Source organism: Castor canadensis, chromosome 15 (genome assembly GCF_047511655.1).
Source record: "Castor canadensis chromosome 15, mCasCan1.hap1v2, whole genome shotgun sequence".
Lineage (NCBI taxonomy): Eukaryota > Metazoa > Chordata > Mammalia > Rodentia > Castoridae > Castor > Castor canadensis.
The window spans coordinates 89,718,019-89,737,392 of NC_133400.1; the positions used below are offsets into that span (position 1 = coordinate 89,718,019).

The 19,374-nt window shown below is 39.4% G+C and overlaps 1 pseudogene; it reads left to right on the forward strand.

Annotated features, from left to right (window-relative positions):
- The first annotated feature begins 446 nt into the window (after positions 1 to 446).
- LOC109680991 (aldo-keto reductase family 1 member C15-like) lies at positions 447 to 18,346 on the forward strand (annotated as a pseudogene).
- The last annotated feature ends 1,028 nt before the right edge of the window (positions 18,347 to 19,374 follow it).

A 19,374-nucleotide genomic window follows, 5' to 3' on the forward strand; every position in this document is an offset into this window, starting at 1 on the left:
GCTGGGAGGGGACAAAAGCATTGCAAGCACAACTTTCCAAGGTAGGCTACAAAGTCTTCTGGAAAAAGGCTCAAGTTTGCCAGCAAGAGATTCATCATCTCAGAGGGACAATGCACCCTGGGTCCAGGGAGGAAATGGGTTTTCTGCTCCACCCTTCAGCCGAAGACCAAACAGGAGGTCCTAGATTTCCTAGGAGCAGCAGGATTCTGTCTCATCTGGATACTCAGATATTTGAGCCTGGCCAAACCACTTTATGAGGCCACAGGAGGCTCTAGGAAGGACCCTCTAAACTGAGGATCATACCAAAAAAAGGCTTTCCAGGAAATGAAGAGATTGTTAACCAGCGCCTCTGCTCTAGGGCTGCCAGATGTAACATGACCATTCAATCTCTTTGTCTGTGAGAAAAATCACACAGCTCTGGGGGTCCTCACTCAAATTGTGGGACCATGGCAGCGGCCAATGGCTTACCTGTTGAAATGCTTAGACACAGTGGCCTCAAGGAGGCCTCCATGTCTCCAGCCCTGGCTGCTATGGTAACCCTAATCAGAGAGGCCAAAAAAACTCACTCTGGGACAAGACATTAATGTTAAGGTCTCTCACACAGCCATGGCTTTAATGAATGGGCAGGGCCATAAATGGCTGACTAGTTCCAGAATGGCCCATTAACAAGGACTACTATGTGAAAATCCTCTAGTCAGGCTTGAAACTGTATGAACTTGAAATCCTGCCACCTTCCTGCTGACAGAGGAAGGGCTCCTGGATCATGACTATGAAGAGGTGATGGATGAAGTGTAGTACAGCAGGCCAGACCTAATGGATATCCCCCTCTTAGATCCAGAGCTCAAACTTTTCACAGATTGAAGCAGCTTTGTCCTGTGTGGATGGTGATGGCTGGGAATGCAGTCACCACTGCTAACGACATAGTACAGGTTGAAGTCCTACCACAAGGATGGTCTGCACAATGAGCTGAATTTTGGGCATTGGTCCAGGCATTACGATATGCAAAGGGAAAGCAGGTGAACATCTACACAGATTCTAAGTATGCCTTTGCCACCCTGCACATGCATGGAGCAACATACAAGGAAAAAGGATTGCTGACAACAGGGGGAAAGGAGATTAAAAACAAAGAAGAAATCCTCCAATTGCTAGAAGCAGTCTGGGAACCATCTCAATTGGCTGTCATGTATTGCAGAGGCCACCAAAAGGGCATGGATGATGTTAGTAGAGGAAACTGCCTGACTGACCAGGTGGCAAAAAGGGCAGCAGAAGAGCTAAGCTCTCCTGAAGCACTGAAGCAAACCAACAAACTTCTGTTGGCTCCAGAACTGCCTCCCACCCCGAATTACACCAAAGAGGAAGAACAATGGGCAAAAGATAAAAAAGGAATAAAGGAAAAGGGAGGCTGGTGGAAAATGCCTGACCAGAGACTCTTTGTGCCCAGTGCTATAGCAGCCCCTCTGTTAAAAAAACAACACAAGCTTACACTCTTGGGAAAAATGGCCTTGGAAAAACAATGAACATATACTATTTCATTCCCAAGCTTCCCACTCTGTGCACCCAAGTAAGTGCTAGATGCATTACATGTGCATGAAACAATGGAAGTCAAGGGCATAAGACAAGCCCTGGGATACAAATAACAGGCACCATGCCTTTTGAAGACCTGGGAGTGGACTTCACAGAGGTCAAGCCCTGTCAAGGATACCAGTACCTCTTGGTTCTTGTCAGCACTTACTCGGGGTGGGTTGAGGCTTACCCCACATGCACAGAGAAAGCATGAGAGGTAATAAAGTCTCTTTTAAGAGAAATTATCCCCAGATAGGGGCTTCCCCTTTCTATTGGATCAGGTAACTGATCAGGTTCATGACAGAAATAGTCCAGGGCCTGGCTAAAATTTTAAAAATAAAATGGAAGCTGAATACAGTGTAAGCCTCAGAGTTCAGGGAAAGTAGAGTGCATGAATCAAACCCTCAAAATTACCTTAGGTAAACTCTGCCAAGAAACACAATCTCCCTGGATAGATATGCTACCATTAGCCCTGCTCACAGCATGCTATACCGCTAGACCCTCTGGCTACTTACTCTTTGAGACTCTCTATGGCAGACTCCCTCCCATAATAAATAGGCTCAGAGGGGACCTCAGGCAAATTGAAAATCTAGACATGTCCCGACATCTCCAAGCTTTAGGAAAAACCCTACACCACATTTCCCAGGAAGTCTTAGAAAGGACCCCAATTCCCATGGGTAACTGGGCCCATCCCCATTAACCTGAGGATATGGTATAGGTAAAAGATTGGAAAAAGGAACCACTCCAACTCAGTTGGATGGGTCCCCATCTTGCAACTCCTACGGCTGTTCAAGTTGCATGTATCATTCCTTGGATTCATCACTCCGGGATAAAAAAGGCAGTTGCCCTTGAAGAGCCCAATGACTGACAGGCTGTCCGTGATTCAACTAACCCCCTCAGATTAAGGTTCCAGAGGACACCACAACAGCACGCCACGGCCTGAGAGAGTTCCAGCCCTGCTCCATCCACCTCCCAGAAGCTGGTTGGTCAACATAGGGTGGAAACCTGAGGATTTGCCTATCAGGCCACCTATACCTTATCCTGCTAATTAGCATTGTTGCACTAGGACTGGCTGTCACTGCTCCCCAGGATTGGAATGTAGGCCAGAGATTACTGCTGGCCTTCTGTTATCTCCTCATAGTAGGAAGCCTTACTGCTGTTTGGTGCTATGTGTAGCCCAGACCCCCGTCTCAGGGGTCTCTGATGTGTTATTGCCTTCTGACTGTACTGCATTTTAAGGTTCTATTTTAAGGTTTCACACAAGCTGAGCAGGCTGGGATGACTTCTCAGCTTGCATGAAACCACTCTCCTTCCAGGGAAAACTGTGATATGTCTTTACCTTTTATCCATACCTGTCACCTGCATGCAGCATATCAATTTCTGAATGCACCAGAGGAGGGACAATTTACCATAAGGGAAAACTGACAGGACTGACAGGTTCCTGCAAGAACAGAGGCACAATAGGGCAGATGGTTTGCTGGCAGAAAGATGGGGACCCCTTAAAGACATGGAATGATGAAATGACAGGGAGGAAAAAACCTCATTAAATCTGGGCACCCTACCTGTCCACCCCATCCCCATATCAGTTTACTAAGGGGAGAGCTGCAGATCTAGAGAGACCATCCAGAGGTGATTACCTAGGTGGATATGAGCATATAAAAGACATTGGTCCGCTACCACTATGACCCCTCCTTAAGCTTACCTTCTGGGACAGGGAAACTTAACTTGGAACCCGAACTGTACAACCTGTGAAATGCAGCTCACCACCTTCTTAATCTTATTAACCCACCATTGGCAGGTGATTGTTGACTCTGCCTGTTCTCAGGCCCCCTCCAATATATAGTGATCTCAACGAGCTTCCTCAACCAGAACATGCATGACACTACTTCCAACTCTACCAGCACAAAACCCAAAATAAAAAATACACAACTTTCTCAGAGGACCTCTAATTGTATCTACAATTCAAAAGGATATTATCCAGTGGGAGAACTGACTGATAGCCAGTGTGCCCAGATCCAAAACTGTACAGTTTTGGATTGCCATTAGATGTACAGTTGACAGACCATGGTGCAGCAGCCTAGGAATATTCTTTGTGGGACCCTTGCTTACCAGTGCTTTCCAGCTAACTGGAAAGCATTTGCACATTAGCATTCCTCACCCACCAGATAAACATAGTGCCTAACAATCATACCCTCCTCATACCTTTAATGGCCCACATATGATCAGAGAGCGCTATCCAATTCATACCTTTATTAATTGGATTAGGGATAATGGCTGGGATAGGAACAGGCATAGGAGGAATTGCCTCTTCAGCCTTCTATTATAATCAATTGTCTATGAACCTAAGAAATGACAAAGAACAAGTGGCTAGGTCCATAGTGACTATGCAGGACCAACTGGACTCCCTAGCATCAGTGGTCTTCCAAAATTGGAGAGGGTTGGACTACTCACTGCCGAGAAGGGAGGGCTTTGCCTTTTCCTAAATGAAGAATGTTGTTTCTATGTGAATCAGTTGGGAATAGTCAGAGACATGGCTCAGCAATTATAGGACCAAGTTGCATGTAGGAGACAGGAATTAGAGAATCCCTGAAACAAATGGAGCAGCATCTGGAATTGGGCCTCATGGTTTCTCCCCTTGTATGGGCCTCTTCTCATTCTCCTTTGGCACTGGTATTTGGTCCTTGAATTCTTAATGCCATAACTCACTTTTTTAACTCGTGAATGGAGGCAATAAAGTTGCAGCTCTTGGTAACACAAATTAGGCCTTTGGGACAGGAGGAACCATATAGAATTCCTGAAATTTAGTGTCGATGCTTATTCACAAGTAGGAAAGCATCGAGAGGGGGGAAAATGAAGAAGAAGATTATCTCAGGCAAGGCCATAGGACATGAGAAATTTCCAATTAAAGCTATAAAAGAAAGTTCAGGGCCCAGACAAAGGGCACCATGTAGAGATAATTGCCCATTCCCTCCTTTCTTTGTTTTTTTCTATAAACAAACTTTCCAAAGCAGTTCTCCCCTGCTGTTCTTATCTAAACAATCTTAGGTCTCTAACTCACCACTAGCTCACCTATTAACCCCATCACATTCCTTATAACTTGATGCCCTGCCCTGCCCTTTAAGTATCCTATAAATCCTTTATTCAGGGATCAGATTATGAGTATGAACTCATGTGGGACTGCTAGCATAAAATAAAATCTGAGTTCCCCACTTCTCCAAGTGTTGCTTGGTTTGTTACTTGACAATATTTCCTCAACATCATGAGCTTAGCTAATGTTTTTTCAAGATTAAGTTCAGTCATTCTACCTTTCCTGAAGAGGGAGGGTGCCAAAGAATATGGTTCTTTAAGTCTATATCTAATCCTTTCATGACATTTTTTATTATGTTGGCAGTAAAGTGACTCCCATTATCTGAGTCTATGTTTTTAACTAAATAAAACATGGTATTATTTGTTCTAAAATGATCTTGGTTGCACTTCTGGCAGTTGCACTAGGAAGCTGAAGAGTCTCCATCCAATTTGTTAGATGATCCATAATTACTAACAAGTATTTGAGTCAGCCTATTTTAGACATTTCAATGTAATCCACCTCTGTGCTTTGGAATGGTCTAAGTCCTTGAGGTCTTCCCCGCAATGGCTGTTTTCTAAGGGCTTGTTTGTTAACCTCTTTACAAATAATACCACACTCACAAACCTGTTTAGCAACTGTATATATGCCTAAACATCCATATGTTCTCAATACAACATCACACATGGCTTGTGGTCTCCCGTGACTCCCCTTATGGAGGAAGGTAGTAATTTCTCTCTTTATGGGTTTAGTGACCATTTTCCTCCCATCTGGCAGTTTCCTTTTCTCCTTCCCTATTTTTATTACTCTTAATTTGATGAATTGTTTATACTCCTCAGCAATGAATTTTGGACTGGTTGGAGGAGGAGGCAAGACTGGAGTTAGGTTAAAGATAAGTACCTCCATTTGCAGGCAGCTTCCATAGCTGCCTCACCAGCCATGCTGTTCCCTGTAGCTTCTAGGTTCCTCCCTTTTTGATGTCCAGGTACATGTACAATTGGAATCTCTTCTGGCAACATTAATTATCTAATACTTGGACTATTAATTCTTTATGAGTCATGTCCTTCCCTCTCCTGTTTATTAGCCTCTTTCCATCAAAAATTTTCCAAGTTTATATACCATCCCCAAGGCATAGTTGGAACCCATGTAGATAGTTCCTTTTTTGTCTTTTAATAACTAAAGCTTGGTTGAGAGCATATAATTCAGAGGTCTGGGCTGTCCAGTTACTAGGCAATTTTCTTGCTTCTAATACATTTAATTGATTGCCCTCTACCACAAAATTACCATTATATCTTACTCCTTCTATCATTCTAGATGACTCATTTATAAGTGGTTTGATCCCCATCTGGAATGGGGTCTCCTGTAAATCTGGTCAAACTTTGGTTTGACAGAATATAATGTTAAGACAATCATGTTCAAATTGGGGCTGGTCTTGTCCTCCCATTGAGAAACCTGCAGGGTTAAGGCAATTAACCAAGGTAAGAATTAATTTGTCTTTTTCTAATAAAATTGCTTCATATTTTAAGGTCCTGGAGTTGGTTAGCCATAGTTACACCTTTTGATTTAGGATATTTCTAACTTGATGGGGAGTGCTTACAATTAGAGCTCCCCTGAAGGTTAATTTTCTACTTTCTTCAAGTAGAGTTGCAGTCACTGCTACAGACTGGATGCATTCTACCATCCTTGAGATACAGGATCTAGTAGCTTTGATATGAAAGCCACTGGCTCTCTCTGCCCATTGTGTTCTTGAGGTAATAATACTCCCGAGGTTGTTTCTTGATCACAGTAACAAATAAGAGGAAGGGTTTTCCAGGGAAGGGAGAGACAACACAGGAGCAGTGATTAAAGTCTTGATTTAAAGTATCCAGTGGTTCCTTTGGTTTCCAAAGGAGGGGGATCATGTTTTTCCTTCAGGAGCTTAGAATATAAATCTTTTGTTTTGGGGGCATATGAATGAATCCAAACCTACAATATCCAATTACTCCTAGAAATTTTCTAAGATCCTGCTTGGTTTTTATTATGCCAGATATCCTCTCCAGGTTAAGTCTTATTTTTCCTTCACTGATTATATATGCTAAGTATTTACCCTCCTTTCCTTGCTGGCTATTAAATGCCTTAGATGGGTTCTGAGCTAGAGTGATCACCTCCTTAATTCCTTTGATTATTAATTCTCTGAGGTCTCTCAGATGATCTCAGTGGGTTGCATTATTATTATCCCATTTTGGTTCCTGATTAGGAAAGTTTGCATCAGCTTGAGGAACTCTGGGTCAGGCAGGGTGTTTGCTTTCCCATTTTGTCATAGCAGCCCTTCTAATCATTACCCTTTCTTCCCCAGAGATCAGGATATCTAGAATAGATATTAATTTGGCCCATGTACACAATTGAGGTCCTAGAAATTGATCTAGTTGATCTGTCAGGTCCTGGGGATCTCTGAGATTTTAACTACATAAAGAAATCTTTAATCTCTGAACTTGTGAGTGGAGCATTTACAAACCCTATTCCACAACGTACTAAGGGGACATCCGGTAAAGGATCTAATCCTTCAGGGGAAGCCTTCATAGGAGGAAAAAGGAAATTACAGACAACCTTTTTACATTGTGCTAATTCCTTCCTGAGCTCTGGTAAGATTGGATACAGAGGTTCTGGCGGGGCCATGGTTCCTGCTCTTATATCTGTCCCAAGATCATCCTCAAGGTCGATTTTATTCTGCAGGGCCACTGCCATCCCCATGTGGTGGGTTCTTAGCATCAGGTGCATGTGGAGAGGGAGGCAGACAGTTAAGGGGGTCCCATTTTTCTTTTTTACCCTTTACTTTCAATGGGTAGAGGGTAACTAACTGGTCCCTGTCTCCCTGACACAACACTGCCCCCTTCTTCTATTGGTAGGAATCAGGTTCAGAATCTTTCTCTATTAGCCATAGATGAGGTAAAGGGCAAGGTTAACATTTAACATTCCAGAGAGATTTGAATTAAGCCAGCAAAACAAGCTGCTTTTTAAAGTGGATTTACCTGGATTGCTATTTCTTTGAAGGGGAAGACAAGTTATCCCCCACATATGGAAAATTTGAGAGGTTGTTTTCTCACCCATACTCTGTATACACTTCAAACATGTTTTTAATATTTTATGGCTATACATTTCTTATGGTTTGCTAATTTAACACTTCCTTATTTAAAAACTGGTACCTCCACTTCTTCTCAGAAGCCTTATGGGTGCACTCAAGATGGTCTTTTGTTCATGGCAAAATCCTAGGTACCTCAGAGTTTAGCACAATGTTAGGAATACAGGAACACAATAAATGCTTATTGCATGAATGTTGATGGGCAGAACTTTCAAAATGAAGGATTATGAGTCATGGATGATTTGAAAAACCCAGTTGGTTGGAAACTGAGAATGATGGGTGTTATCAACTCATTTCCATTGTCACCCCCAAAGAGATGATATATCATATATTTGTGTTTGTGTATACACCTGTCCTATCTATTGAGTGCCTTGGAAAGTTTCTCCTGATGTCCACAATTTTCTTATTAGCAGTTTCTTTCTAACAGATTCTTATTGAATGAAACTTGATTTCCGTGACCCATGGTGAAGTCCACTTCACTAGCTTATTTCAGATCAGAATGTATATTGGAGCTTTGTCTGTGTCCCCAGAACGAAAATCTATTATCAAGGTTTGTGCCTGCAAACAAGGGGACTAAGGGGACTGGAAATGATTTGAGGAAATAAATAACTTCTTTCTGAGTTGAGCAGGATCACCAATTGTCTTTACCCTTGTTTTGTAGATTCCTAAGAGTAATGCTGGAGAGGCCACCGAAGTGGCAACTGATGTATATTTCCATCACATAGATGCAGCATGTTGCTATCAAAATGAGGAAGGGATTGGAGATGCCCTTCGAGAGAAGATTGCAGATGGTACTGTGAAGTGAGGGTTTGTTTATTCCATCTGACCAAGGTGAATATCCTGTATGTGGAGTGAATAGAAGCCACTATCGATTCAAATACATTACTTTGAAAAAAAAGTCAGACTCCATTTGACTATTATTTTTACTATCTAATATTGTGAAGGTATATTATAGAAACATGGAGAATAGAAAATGCTTTTCTCAGAAATGTGTTAAAGGTGGGACAGATTTGTTCAGTGGTACATTAGTCAGATGCAAAATGTGTAGGACACTACTTATCATTCTTGTATAGAAGGTACATCTTCCATATTCACCTTCTGAACTTCCTTCTTTAACCCTCCCTCTCCTGTTAGTGACCTACCCTTAGCATGACCTGTTTCTCATAAAATTGCTAGGATTTATATTGGGCCTATATTCCACATAAGAGAGAAAATATCTGGTCTTTGATTTTCTGAGCCTGACTAAATTTACTTAACAGTGTTTCCCGGTTCCATCCATTTCCCTACAAATGACAAAATTTCATTCTTTTTTATGGCTGAATAAAATTCCATTGTGTATAAATATCACATTTTCTTAATCCAGTCATCAGTTGTGGTGAGTCTTGGCTGGTTGTTGCTTAGATATTGTGAATAATACTTTTACGGACATGAGTGAACAGGTGTCTTTATTGTAATCTGACTTATATTCCTTCAGTTGTACCCCAGGAGTAGTATTGCTGGATCATAAGGCATTTGTATTTTTAGTTTTTTGAGGAACCTCTATACTGTTTTCCATAGTGGTTGTACTAATTTACATTCCCACCAACAGTGTATGAGGGTTCCTTTCTTCCCACATTCTAGCAAACATTTGTTGTTGTGATGGCCATCTAATGGGAGTGAGGTGGAAACTTGTTTTTAAAAATTTTTTATTAATTTTTAAATTGTTGTGCTGGGTGGGGGTACATTTTGGCATTTGGGGTGGAATCTTAATGTGGTTTTGGTTTTTATTTCTTTTATGGCCAGTGTTGTCGAGGATTTATTCATGTGTTTTTGGGCCATTTGCACTTCTTCCTTTGTAAAATTTCTATTCAGTTCATTTGCTCATTTCTTCATTAGGTTATTGATTTTTTTTGGAGTTTGGTTTTTTAAGCTCCCTGTAAATTTTGGTTACTAACCCCTTGTCAGATAAATAGCTGGCAAAGATTTTTCCTCATTCTGTGGGCTGCCTGATTAATCTGGTGACCATTTCTTTTGTTGTACAGAAGCTTTTTGGTTTGTGTAGTCCCATTTGTCAATACTTTCTCTTTGTTGCTGAGTTCTATTTAGGAAGTTATTGCAAATGCCTAAAAGTGCCAGTGTAATTCCCTGCTTTTTCCTGTAGTAGTGTCAATGTTTCAGGTCTTATATTAAGGTCTTTAGTTCACTTTATTCTTGTACAGGGTGAAAGTCATAGATCTAGTTTCAGTTTTCTGCATGCAGATATCCAGTTTTCCCAGCAACATTAGTTGAAGAGGCTGTCTTTATTCCATTATATATTTTGGGTACCTTTGTCAACAATCAGGTGGGTGTAGCTGCATGGTTTAATATCTGGGTCCTCTATTCTGTTCCAATGGTCTTCATGTCTATTTTTGTGCCAGTACCATGCTGTTTTTATTACTATGACTCTGTAGCATGCTTTGTAGTTGGCTATTGTCATATTTCTAGCATTGCTCTCTCAGTATATCTGTAGCTAGTCACAGTCTTTTTTTGCTTCCAAATGAATGTCAAAGTTAATTTTTCAATCTCTGATGAATGAATTAGAATTTTGATGTGGATTGCATTGAACATATACATTGATTTTGGTAAGATAGCCATTTTTGCAATGTTGATTCTGCCAGTCCATGAGCATGGGAGATAGTTCCATCTTCTGTAGTCTTTGATTTCTTTCTTCAATGGTTTATAGTTTTCCTTGTAAAGGTCTTTTGCTTCCTTTGTTAAGTTTATTCCTATGCATTTCAATTTTTTAGGCTATTGTAAATGGAATTGTTTCCCTACATTCTTTCTTAGTTTGTTCATTGTTGGTATAGAGAAAAGCTACTGATTTTTTGTAAATTGATTTTGTATCCTGCTACTTTTCTAAAAGTGTTTATGATATATAGGAGCTTTCTGTATCTTTTAGATATAAAATCACATCTGTAAATAGGGATAGTTTTACTTCTTCCTTTCCTATTAGAATTCCTTTTATTTCTTATTCCTGTCTTATTGCTCTAGCTAGGAATTCCAAGACTGTGTTGAATAAGGCTGGAGAGAGTGGACACTCTTGTTTTGTTCCTGACTTTACAGGAAATGTTTTCAGTTTTTCCCCATTTAGTATGATGTTGGCTAAAAGCTTGTCATATATAGCCTTTATTATGTTTAGGTACATTCCTTCTATTCCTAATTTCATCACAACTTTTATTATGAAAGGATGTTGAATTTGTCAAAGACTTTTCTGTATCTATTGAGATGATCATATGATTTTTGTCATTCCTTCTGCTAATATGCTGCATTGCATTTGAGGATTTGCCTGTGTTAAAGCATCTCTGCATCCCTAGGACGAAACTGAGTTGAACATGGTATATGTTTTTTTGATATTTTTTTGAATTTGGTTTGTCAGTATTTTATTCAGGATTTTTTCATTAAAGAGATTGTTGTTTCCTTGTCCACTTTTGGGATGAATGTAATACTGGATTCATGGAATGATTTTGGCAGTGTTCCTTCCCTTTATATTTCATGAAAAAGATTGAGGAGAGTTGGTAGTTCTTCTTTAAAGGTCTCATAGAATTCATCAATGAATCAGTCAGGTCCTGGAGTTTTCTTTTTTTGGGAGACAATTAATTGCTGCCTCAGTTTCATTGCTTGTTATAGATCTATTTTGTATATCCTCTTGGTTCAATTTTAGTTGTTCATATGTGTCTAGAAATTTGTCCATTTCTTTTAGTTTCCTCAGTTTATTTGAGTACAGATTTTTGAAATTATCCCTAATGGCTCCTTGTATTTCCTTGGTGTGCCTTGTGGTCTCCCCTTTTTTGTTTCTAATTTTGTTATTTGGGTTTTTTCCCTCCTCATTTAGTTGGATTTGCTAGGGGTTTATCAATCTTATTTATGTTTTCATAGAACAAGCTTTTTGGTCCATTATTCTTTGTATGGTTCTTTTTTGGTGTAACTTCATCCCTTATTTTCATTCTTCTGCTAGTTTTGAGTTTAGCTTTGTCTTGTTTTTCTATGAGTTTGAGATGCATCATTAGGTCATTTATTTGAGATTTTTCTGTGTTTATAATATATGCACTCAGGGATATAAATCTTTCCCTTAGCACTGAATTTGCTCCTCCCCATAGGTTCTGGTAGGTTGAACTTCCATTTTCTTTAAATTCCAGGAACTTTTTGATTTCTGGCTTTATTTCTCCAATGACCCATTAGTCATGGAGCAGCATGTTGTTCAGTCTCCAGTTGTTTGAGCATTTTCTGCTGATTCTTTTGTTGTTGAGTTCTAGTTTTATTCCATTGTGGTCAGACAATATGCAAGGGGATATTTCAATTTTCTTAAATTTGTTAAGATTTGCTTTGTGACCTATAATATGATCTATTTTGGAGAAAGTGCTGAAAAGAACATGTTTTATGTTGTTGCAGGATGGAATACCCTGTAGATGTCTGTCAGGTCCATTTGATCTATGGTGCCCTTCAATTCTAAAGTTTCTTTGTTGATTGTTTTTGTGTGGATGACCTATGGTTGGTGATAGAGAAGTATTGAAATCTCCCACTATCATTATGTTGACGTCTATATGTGTTTTTAAGTCCAGTTTATTTTTCATGAAATTTGATGCACTGACATTGGGCACACACAAGTTAACAATAGTTATTTACTCTTGAAATATTATCCTTTTATTAGTATGAAGTGATCTCCTTTGTCTCTTCTGGCTAATTTAAGTTGGAAGTCTACTTTATGTGATTTAAGTGTAGCTACTTCTGCCTACTTTCTGGAGCCATAACTTGGTAAATCTTTTCTACCCTTTCACATAAAATCAATGCTTGTTTCTGTCTGTAAGATGGGTTTCTTGTAAACAGCAAATTTTTGAGTCTTCCTTTTTAATCCAGTTTGCTAATCAATGTCTTTTGATGAGGGGGTTGAGTCCATTAACATTCAGTGTTAATATTGAGAGGTTGTGGTCATTTAGTTATTTTTGTTGTGTAAGGGTTTGTGTGTGTATAATTAATTCCATGCTACTCTCTAATTACTTGTTTGCTCTTCTCTTGAGATTTAATTATTCCCTTCTTTTCATGGCTATGTTTATGCTCATCTTCTCTGCATAGGATTCCTTGAGAGTCCTTTGCTGTGCTGGTTTAGTGGTCATGTATCATTTTAATTTCTGTTTATCACTGAAGATCTTTACTCCTCTTTCAACTTTGAATGATAGTTTTACTGGTCAGCGCATTCTAGGATTGAAATTGTTTTCTTTCAGTTCTCAAAATACCTCACTCTAAACCTTTCTTGCATTTAAGTTTCCTGTTGAAAAATCTGCTGTTTTTGATGGGTTTACTTTTATATGTTATTTGATTTTTCTGTCTTACAGACGTCACTATTCTTTCCTTGTACTCTGTGCCAATTGTTTTAACTATAATATGCTGTGGAGAGGATAGATTTTGGTCATGTCTTTTTGGTGCTCTTGAGACTTCATATACCTGGATGGGCATCTCCTTCTTGAGATTTGGGAAGTTTTCTGCTATTATTTTGTTGGATATTTCCTATGCCTTTAGCTCACCCCTTTTCTCCTATTTGATGCCCATGATTCCTAGGTTTAATCTTTTTATGGAGTTACAGAGTTCTTGTATATTCCTTTCACAGCTCTTCAATCTTTTCTCTATGTATTCTTCTGCTTTTTCTTTAAAATATGTTTTGTTTAGAGCCCTGATGTTCTGTCTTCCACTTCTTCCAGTCTGCTGGAGTGGTTTTCAACACTAATTTTTATTTGACTTAGGAACTTTTAGTTTCTCAGTTTCTGTTTGATTCCTGAGAGCTTGTTTGGATTTTCTAGCAGAGGATAATAGCTACTCATATACCATTGACTGAAGAACAGTCCTCCTCCATTGGGCATGGATGTCCTCTTTGGCTGAATGCATGGCTTTGATAGGGATGCACATGGAATGGTGAGGGAGGAAGGGGACACTCACCTAGCCAGCCAGATCAGCTGAATCAACACTGGAAATCAATGGGGTGACAAATATGGCAGCCAATTGCCCTCTCATCCCTCTGTTTGGCTTTTTTGAGACTTTCCATAGCTTTGTTAAGCTCCAATTTTACATATTGTACTGCCTTTTTTATTTGATTTCTTTCTAAAATAATTTCCTTGGTTTCATTTCAGTGTTTGTTGAAATCTTCTTTAAGTTCATTTAGTTGTTTCTGTATCTTCTTGAATTTTTATCCATGTTCTCTTGGGATACATTGAGTTGTTATTTTATGCCATCTTTAAGCTCCTCTTTAAGCATGTTAAACATTCTTACCATTCTTCTGTCCTTAGCAACTGAGGATTCATCTCCTTCAACTCTAAGATGGGTGATTGTTAACCTTTTGAGAAGTCATATCCCCCTACCTTATTTATTCCCCATGTTTCTATTTTGAGATTTTTTCATGTGTTGTCAATTAGTTTGTTGGGGGTTTTAATCACCTGTTATCTTTCCCTTGACTTAATATCTATGCTTTGGCTAGCTTACCTTTAGCTAAGTTTTTGTAACATTTTTGTTTACTGATCTGAAGGTAAGACTTAGCAATAACAAATTCACAGATTCAATGCCAAGACCAATTATTTACACCTTTGTAGTATTATCTATAAACAAAGTGTAACAGGCAAATAACAGTTGCTCACATGGAGACTGATACTCAGGTAAGTAAAATGATGGGGACAGAAGAGTAGATGGGTGGGTTGGGCAAGGTTAGAAGAGATATGAAGTGTGGAGTCTATGGGGTAATATGGCCCTAATGTGTGCAAATGTGTAGGTCAGTCATTGTGGGGGAGGGTGCTATTGTCAGGGATTGGAGAAGGATAGGAAAGATGGGAGTAATGTCTAAAGTTTGTGTAATAGACAACTCAGTGAGTGGTTAGTATGGGGGAGATAGGGACAGCTAGAGGAAAAGTATGGGGAGAAAACGAAATGGAAGGAAGAAAAAAAGAGGAGAATGACAAAAGTCAGAAGAGACAAAAGAAAGTGGAACCAGAGAGGGCTAAGCAAATTAAAATTCAATACAATGAAAAACAGAGATAAGAAAAAAAATTTAAAAATACAGAAAAAAATTATTGCTCAAATTTCTTCCTTGTTAGGGAGAGGAGTGGGTTTCCTCTGAGTTCAGTGTCTACATGGGGCACTTTCTTCTGATTTTTAATCTGGGTGTTGTCCTTTCTTAGGGTTCATATGCTGGACTGTGTGGAGATCAATGGTGCTCCTCTCTACCAGATAGGTTTTGAGAGGGGTTTCTGCTCAGAGTATTTAAGCCCAGGCTCTTCTTGGGGGGATGGGCAGTCAGGGTCAGCTTGTTTGAGGAAGGAGTTGTCCAAAGTGGTCCCACAAGGAACTGATGTGTGAGTAGTGGCCAGCCTGTTCCACTCACAGGGGAAACCTGGAAGGTCAACTTGAGCTCTTTGTTCCAATGTTCTTTTCTGGGAAAGCTGTTAGTTTCAGCTCACTACCAGTTTCTTCAAAGTGGTTGAATGTATTATTTTCCCCAGGCTATAGCTAGGTCACGCCTTCCATACACAGACTGATTCAGCCCAGGACTTTACAGAGAATGTCCTGGCTGGTCCACTCCACATCCACTAGGTGGAGCAGGAAATTTCCTTATATTTATTAGGCCAACAGCTTTGTCCAGGAGAGGTGCAATCTGCCCACAGTGCGTGGACAATATAGTTTCATCCAGAGCAGATGGCACGGCAAGCACACCTGGAAGGGTTGTACTTTCTGTCAATTGTATTGGGGTTGGTGGTCCTGGTTGCAGACTGGCAGCAGTCTAAAGTTTCATGTACAAGAATTTTGGTGGGTCCAGGGCAACCCAAGTACTTTTAGAACTGATTCTGCAGTTCTCTGCTCTTCAGAGAAGGAAAGAAAAAAGAAATAAAAAAGGAGAAACTGCTTTCTGGAGGATTGGTGTGGCAGCTAGCAGCTGCAGCAACCAGGCTTCTGTAGTTGTTATGCATTATAGAAAGCTAATTGAAAGGTTAGTAGAAAAAAAAAATAAAGGTTAGTCAATGTACATTACTTTGCCTATGAATTGGCTATATCTTACTTGGTGAAGAAGCCAGGTTACTTGACCTGATGTTTTCTTTCAGACTCCTGCTCAGAGTTCCAGCATCTATTGGCTATCTGCCATCCTCAGGAAGTTCGTCTTTCAAACAATCCCTGAGTTTACCTAAATTTGTAACATTTTCTTAGGTGGATAACCATGCCTTAAATGTAAAGAGAGCTGGGGTCTCAACCAATGAATGCTACCTATGTTCACATTGATAACAATTTCATTGATTTCAATTTCAGAATATGGATCTCTCAGTAGAATTGTGTTTTAGAAATTTGTTATACAGGACAGTAGACTCCATTCCCACAATGCCTGCTATTTTTTGACTTTCAGAGAATAAATCTTCTAATGCTTGAGACATTTAAGTTGTTCTTTCTGTCCCATATAAGTTTTATTCACAGTTTTTTTACAGTATAGTCACAAAATAAATCTCAGTATCCCACTACAGACCTGATTTATACCAATAACATAAATTTACCCATGGTTTTACATAGTTTGGTCACCACAGGGGTTTGTTGCTCACTTCTCAAACTTTGAAGTATGATATTTAATTTTCCTCCTGCCAGGTATGAAATCATGTCAGTTTTTATTTCTTTTGGTCACTATAGCTCTGAGCTACTTTCCATCAACCCGAATTGGTTCAACCGGCCCTGGAGAAATCACTGAAGAAACTTCAAGTGGACTAAGTAGATCTCTTCATTAGTTATATGCCAATGACTATGAAGGTCAGCTCTTGATCTTTCTTGTTATGTCCCTCCACTATTATCAATCAAGTGAGATTTTCTTGGTTCTTGCCAGGAGAAGTAAATTTGAATGAGATAGAATTGGCAAATGATCACAACTCTGCTTTGTAGTTAAGTCAATCTGCAGGTAAGACTTGTTAAATCTTCATTCTCCAGGCTGCAGAGAGGTTGAAGTTCAACAGTCTCATTGCTATGCCTCAAAGACTTGAGGTATTGTTCTGCATATCTGATTGTGTTCCTGTCTACAGGACATTAGTGATTAGTCCTCCAGAAGGTTCAGTTACTAAAGACTGAAGAAATAAAAAAAAAACAACTGAGTCCAGATTGCAAGACTGAGCTCCTTTGGGTTTTGCTGATCTAACTTCTCATCCCAGTGGATGTTTGTTGAACACATCTGATAGACTCATAACCTCAAGTTAGGTTGTCATAACCTGGAGCTAAAACACATTGTTGAGTAGTTATGATAAGTTCTATCTTCCAAACCAGCTTGTCCTTGGGACATGAAATCAATTCCAACAGCAGGAGACCTCATTCTTGGTGAAGTTTAGGGATTTATTTGGACAGAAAAGTGGAGGAAATTGAAGGAAAAGATGTTTTCTACAATATCTTAAATAATTCTCTTTTCCTTCTTTCCTGAGACTACATAGACACACACACACACACCACCACCACCACCACCACCACCACCACCACCACTTTGCTTAATAATCACAGACGCTGGAAGGCTTGGTGAATAAGCTCCCTAGGAATTAGAAAGTGAGACTTAAAATCTTCTTCATCTTTTCTTCTCTCTGTATTCCAGCCTGGGGAAGAACTTCTGCCCAAGGATGCCAATGGGAAAATTATTTTAGATAACCTTCATGATACATGGGAGGTATGTGCTGCTGCAGACAGTAATGCTACTACATTGTGTGTCAATGCTGGAGGCACTGGATGGGGAGCTGAAAGAAAAGGTTTTTGCTCTGGCAATTGTCTGACATAAGACATGTCATGAAACTTCTCCATACTCTTTATAAACTGAAGAAGTTGAATGGAATGAACTTGTCTATTTTTAATCTTAACTTCTATGGTTCCAAGCAGGCATTTTTTTTTGTTCCAAAGATCTGGTCAACTATGTATGTTCTACAAAGGGGACCATCAGATACAAACTGAAGAGGGGTTAGATCAATATTCCATAACAGATAAATACACCTGTAGAGAGAGGGAAAAACTGCAATCTGATTGATTTAGCACTGATTTGGACTATAAAGGATAGAAGTTTACCCTTATACAGCCTAGCTCCCATTTTTTTCCCACTGTTTTAGGAAAGAGATATCAATAACCAGTTGCACAAAATTATTCTTTGTTTTTTTGTGACAGTATTTGTTCAAAAATTATTGCATGCCTAATAGCAAGATAGGCACCACTGAAGGAAGTGTTAAAATTGAGGGAACTTTAAAACATGTTAATGTGTATTTTTTGTTCTGAATGAGCATGTGATAGAATAAAGTAGACAAATATGTATGCATACCAGCAAAGTGCATTAGGGAAAACTGTTTCAAGTGAAAAGACTGATTCAGTCAAATTGTTAAATAAGTCGAAACAGATTTCAAGGTTTAAAAAAATCCAATGACAAATAAAAGGATCAAACTATAACGAAGGTTTACCAGACTTTTCCTTCCTTCCCAGCCCTGAAGAAGTGTAAAGATGCAGGCTTAACCAAGTCCATAGGTGTGTCCAATTTCAACCACAAACAATTGGAATTGATCCTGAACAAGCCAGGGTTTACATACAAGCCTACCTGCAATCAGGCGAGCTCTTAGCCCACCTGAACTTGCCTCACATTCTGCTCTTTATACCCTTCTTCCTTAATTAACATCTCTCAAGTTTCTGGGTTTATGGCAGCTATGTAGGTGGTTGTTCCTTTTACTGAAACCAGAACACCAGAGAAGGATTGGAGGGGAGTGGAGCAGGGAGAGCATGATTTCTTTGATTATTCGCAGGTATACTTGAGGTTCCTCTGAGCCATCCAGGTGGAAATGCTGCATTGAAGGGGTGGCGACATTAGCCTAAAACTCAGGTAGTGGTCAGAATTGGAGATAATGATGTTTGGAGTCACTGCTTCATGGATGATGGTCATTAAACTCACAGAGTGGGTGAAATTTCTTAGGGACAGTTAGAGAATGAAAAGCCAGAGGGGCAGGACAGGTTGAGGCCTTACCCTGAGGCAAAGCTCCAGCAGAGAGAACAAGAATTGCCAGATAGGTAGGAAGAAAATTAGGGGCCAGTGATATGAATAAAGCCAATGAGAGGGGGTTGAAAAGGGCTAAAGAGGAGCCTGCCACCCCACTAACCTTGGGAAATTGTTGAATTTTGCCACAGAGTTTAGGGTAAACAGAGCATAGGCAGTTACAGAATGGTGAGAATAAATGACAAATAAGAAGGGAGGGAACAACGAACAAATGTATAAATCATAATTAAAATAGAAATATTGAAAAATATACCCAGGGTGCTGTGTGTGGGGCTGCTCCGTGTAGAGTGCTTACCTATCTTGTACAAGGCACTGAGTTCAATCCTAGCAACACACAGACACACACATACCTACAATAACAACAATAAAAAAGCCTACTCAGTGCTGTCAGTTATGAAGCATTATTTATGACATTGTAAAATGTATATAGCTTTTTAGAGAACATTGATAATTATACAAAAAGCCATTATCCTTTGTCTTAGATACTTCTATGAATCTATTTGTAGAACATTAAAATATGGTTAGAAAAGCAGGTACACATCAATGCACATTTTATTTAGTTTCTTTTCTTTCCTTTCTTTCTTTTTTTTTTTTTTTTGT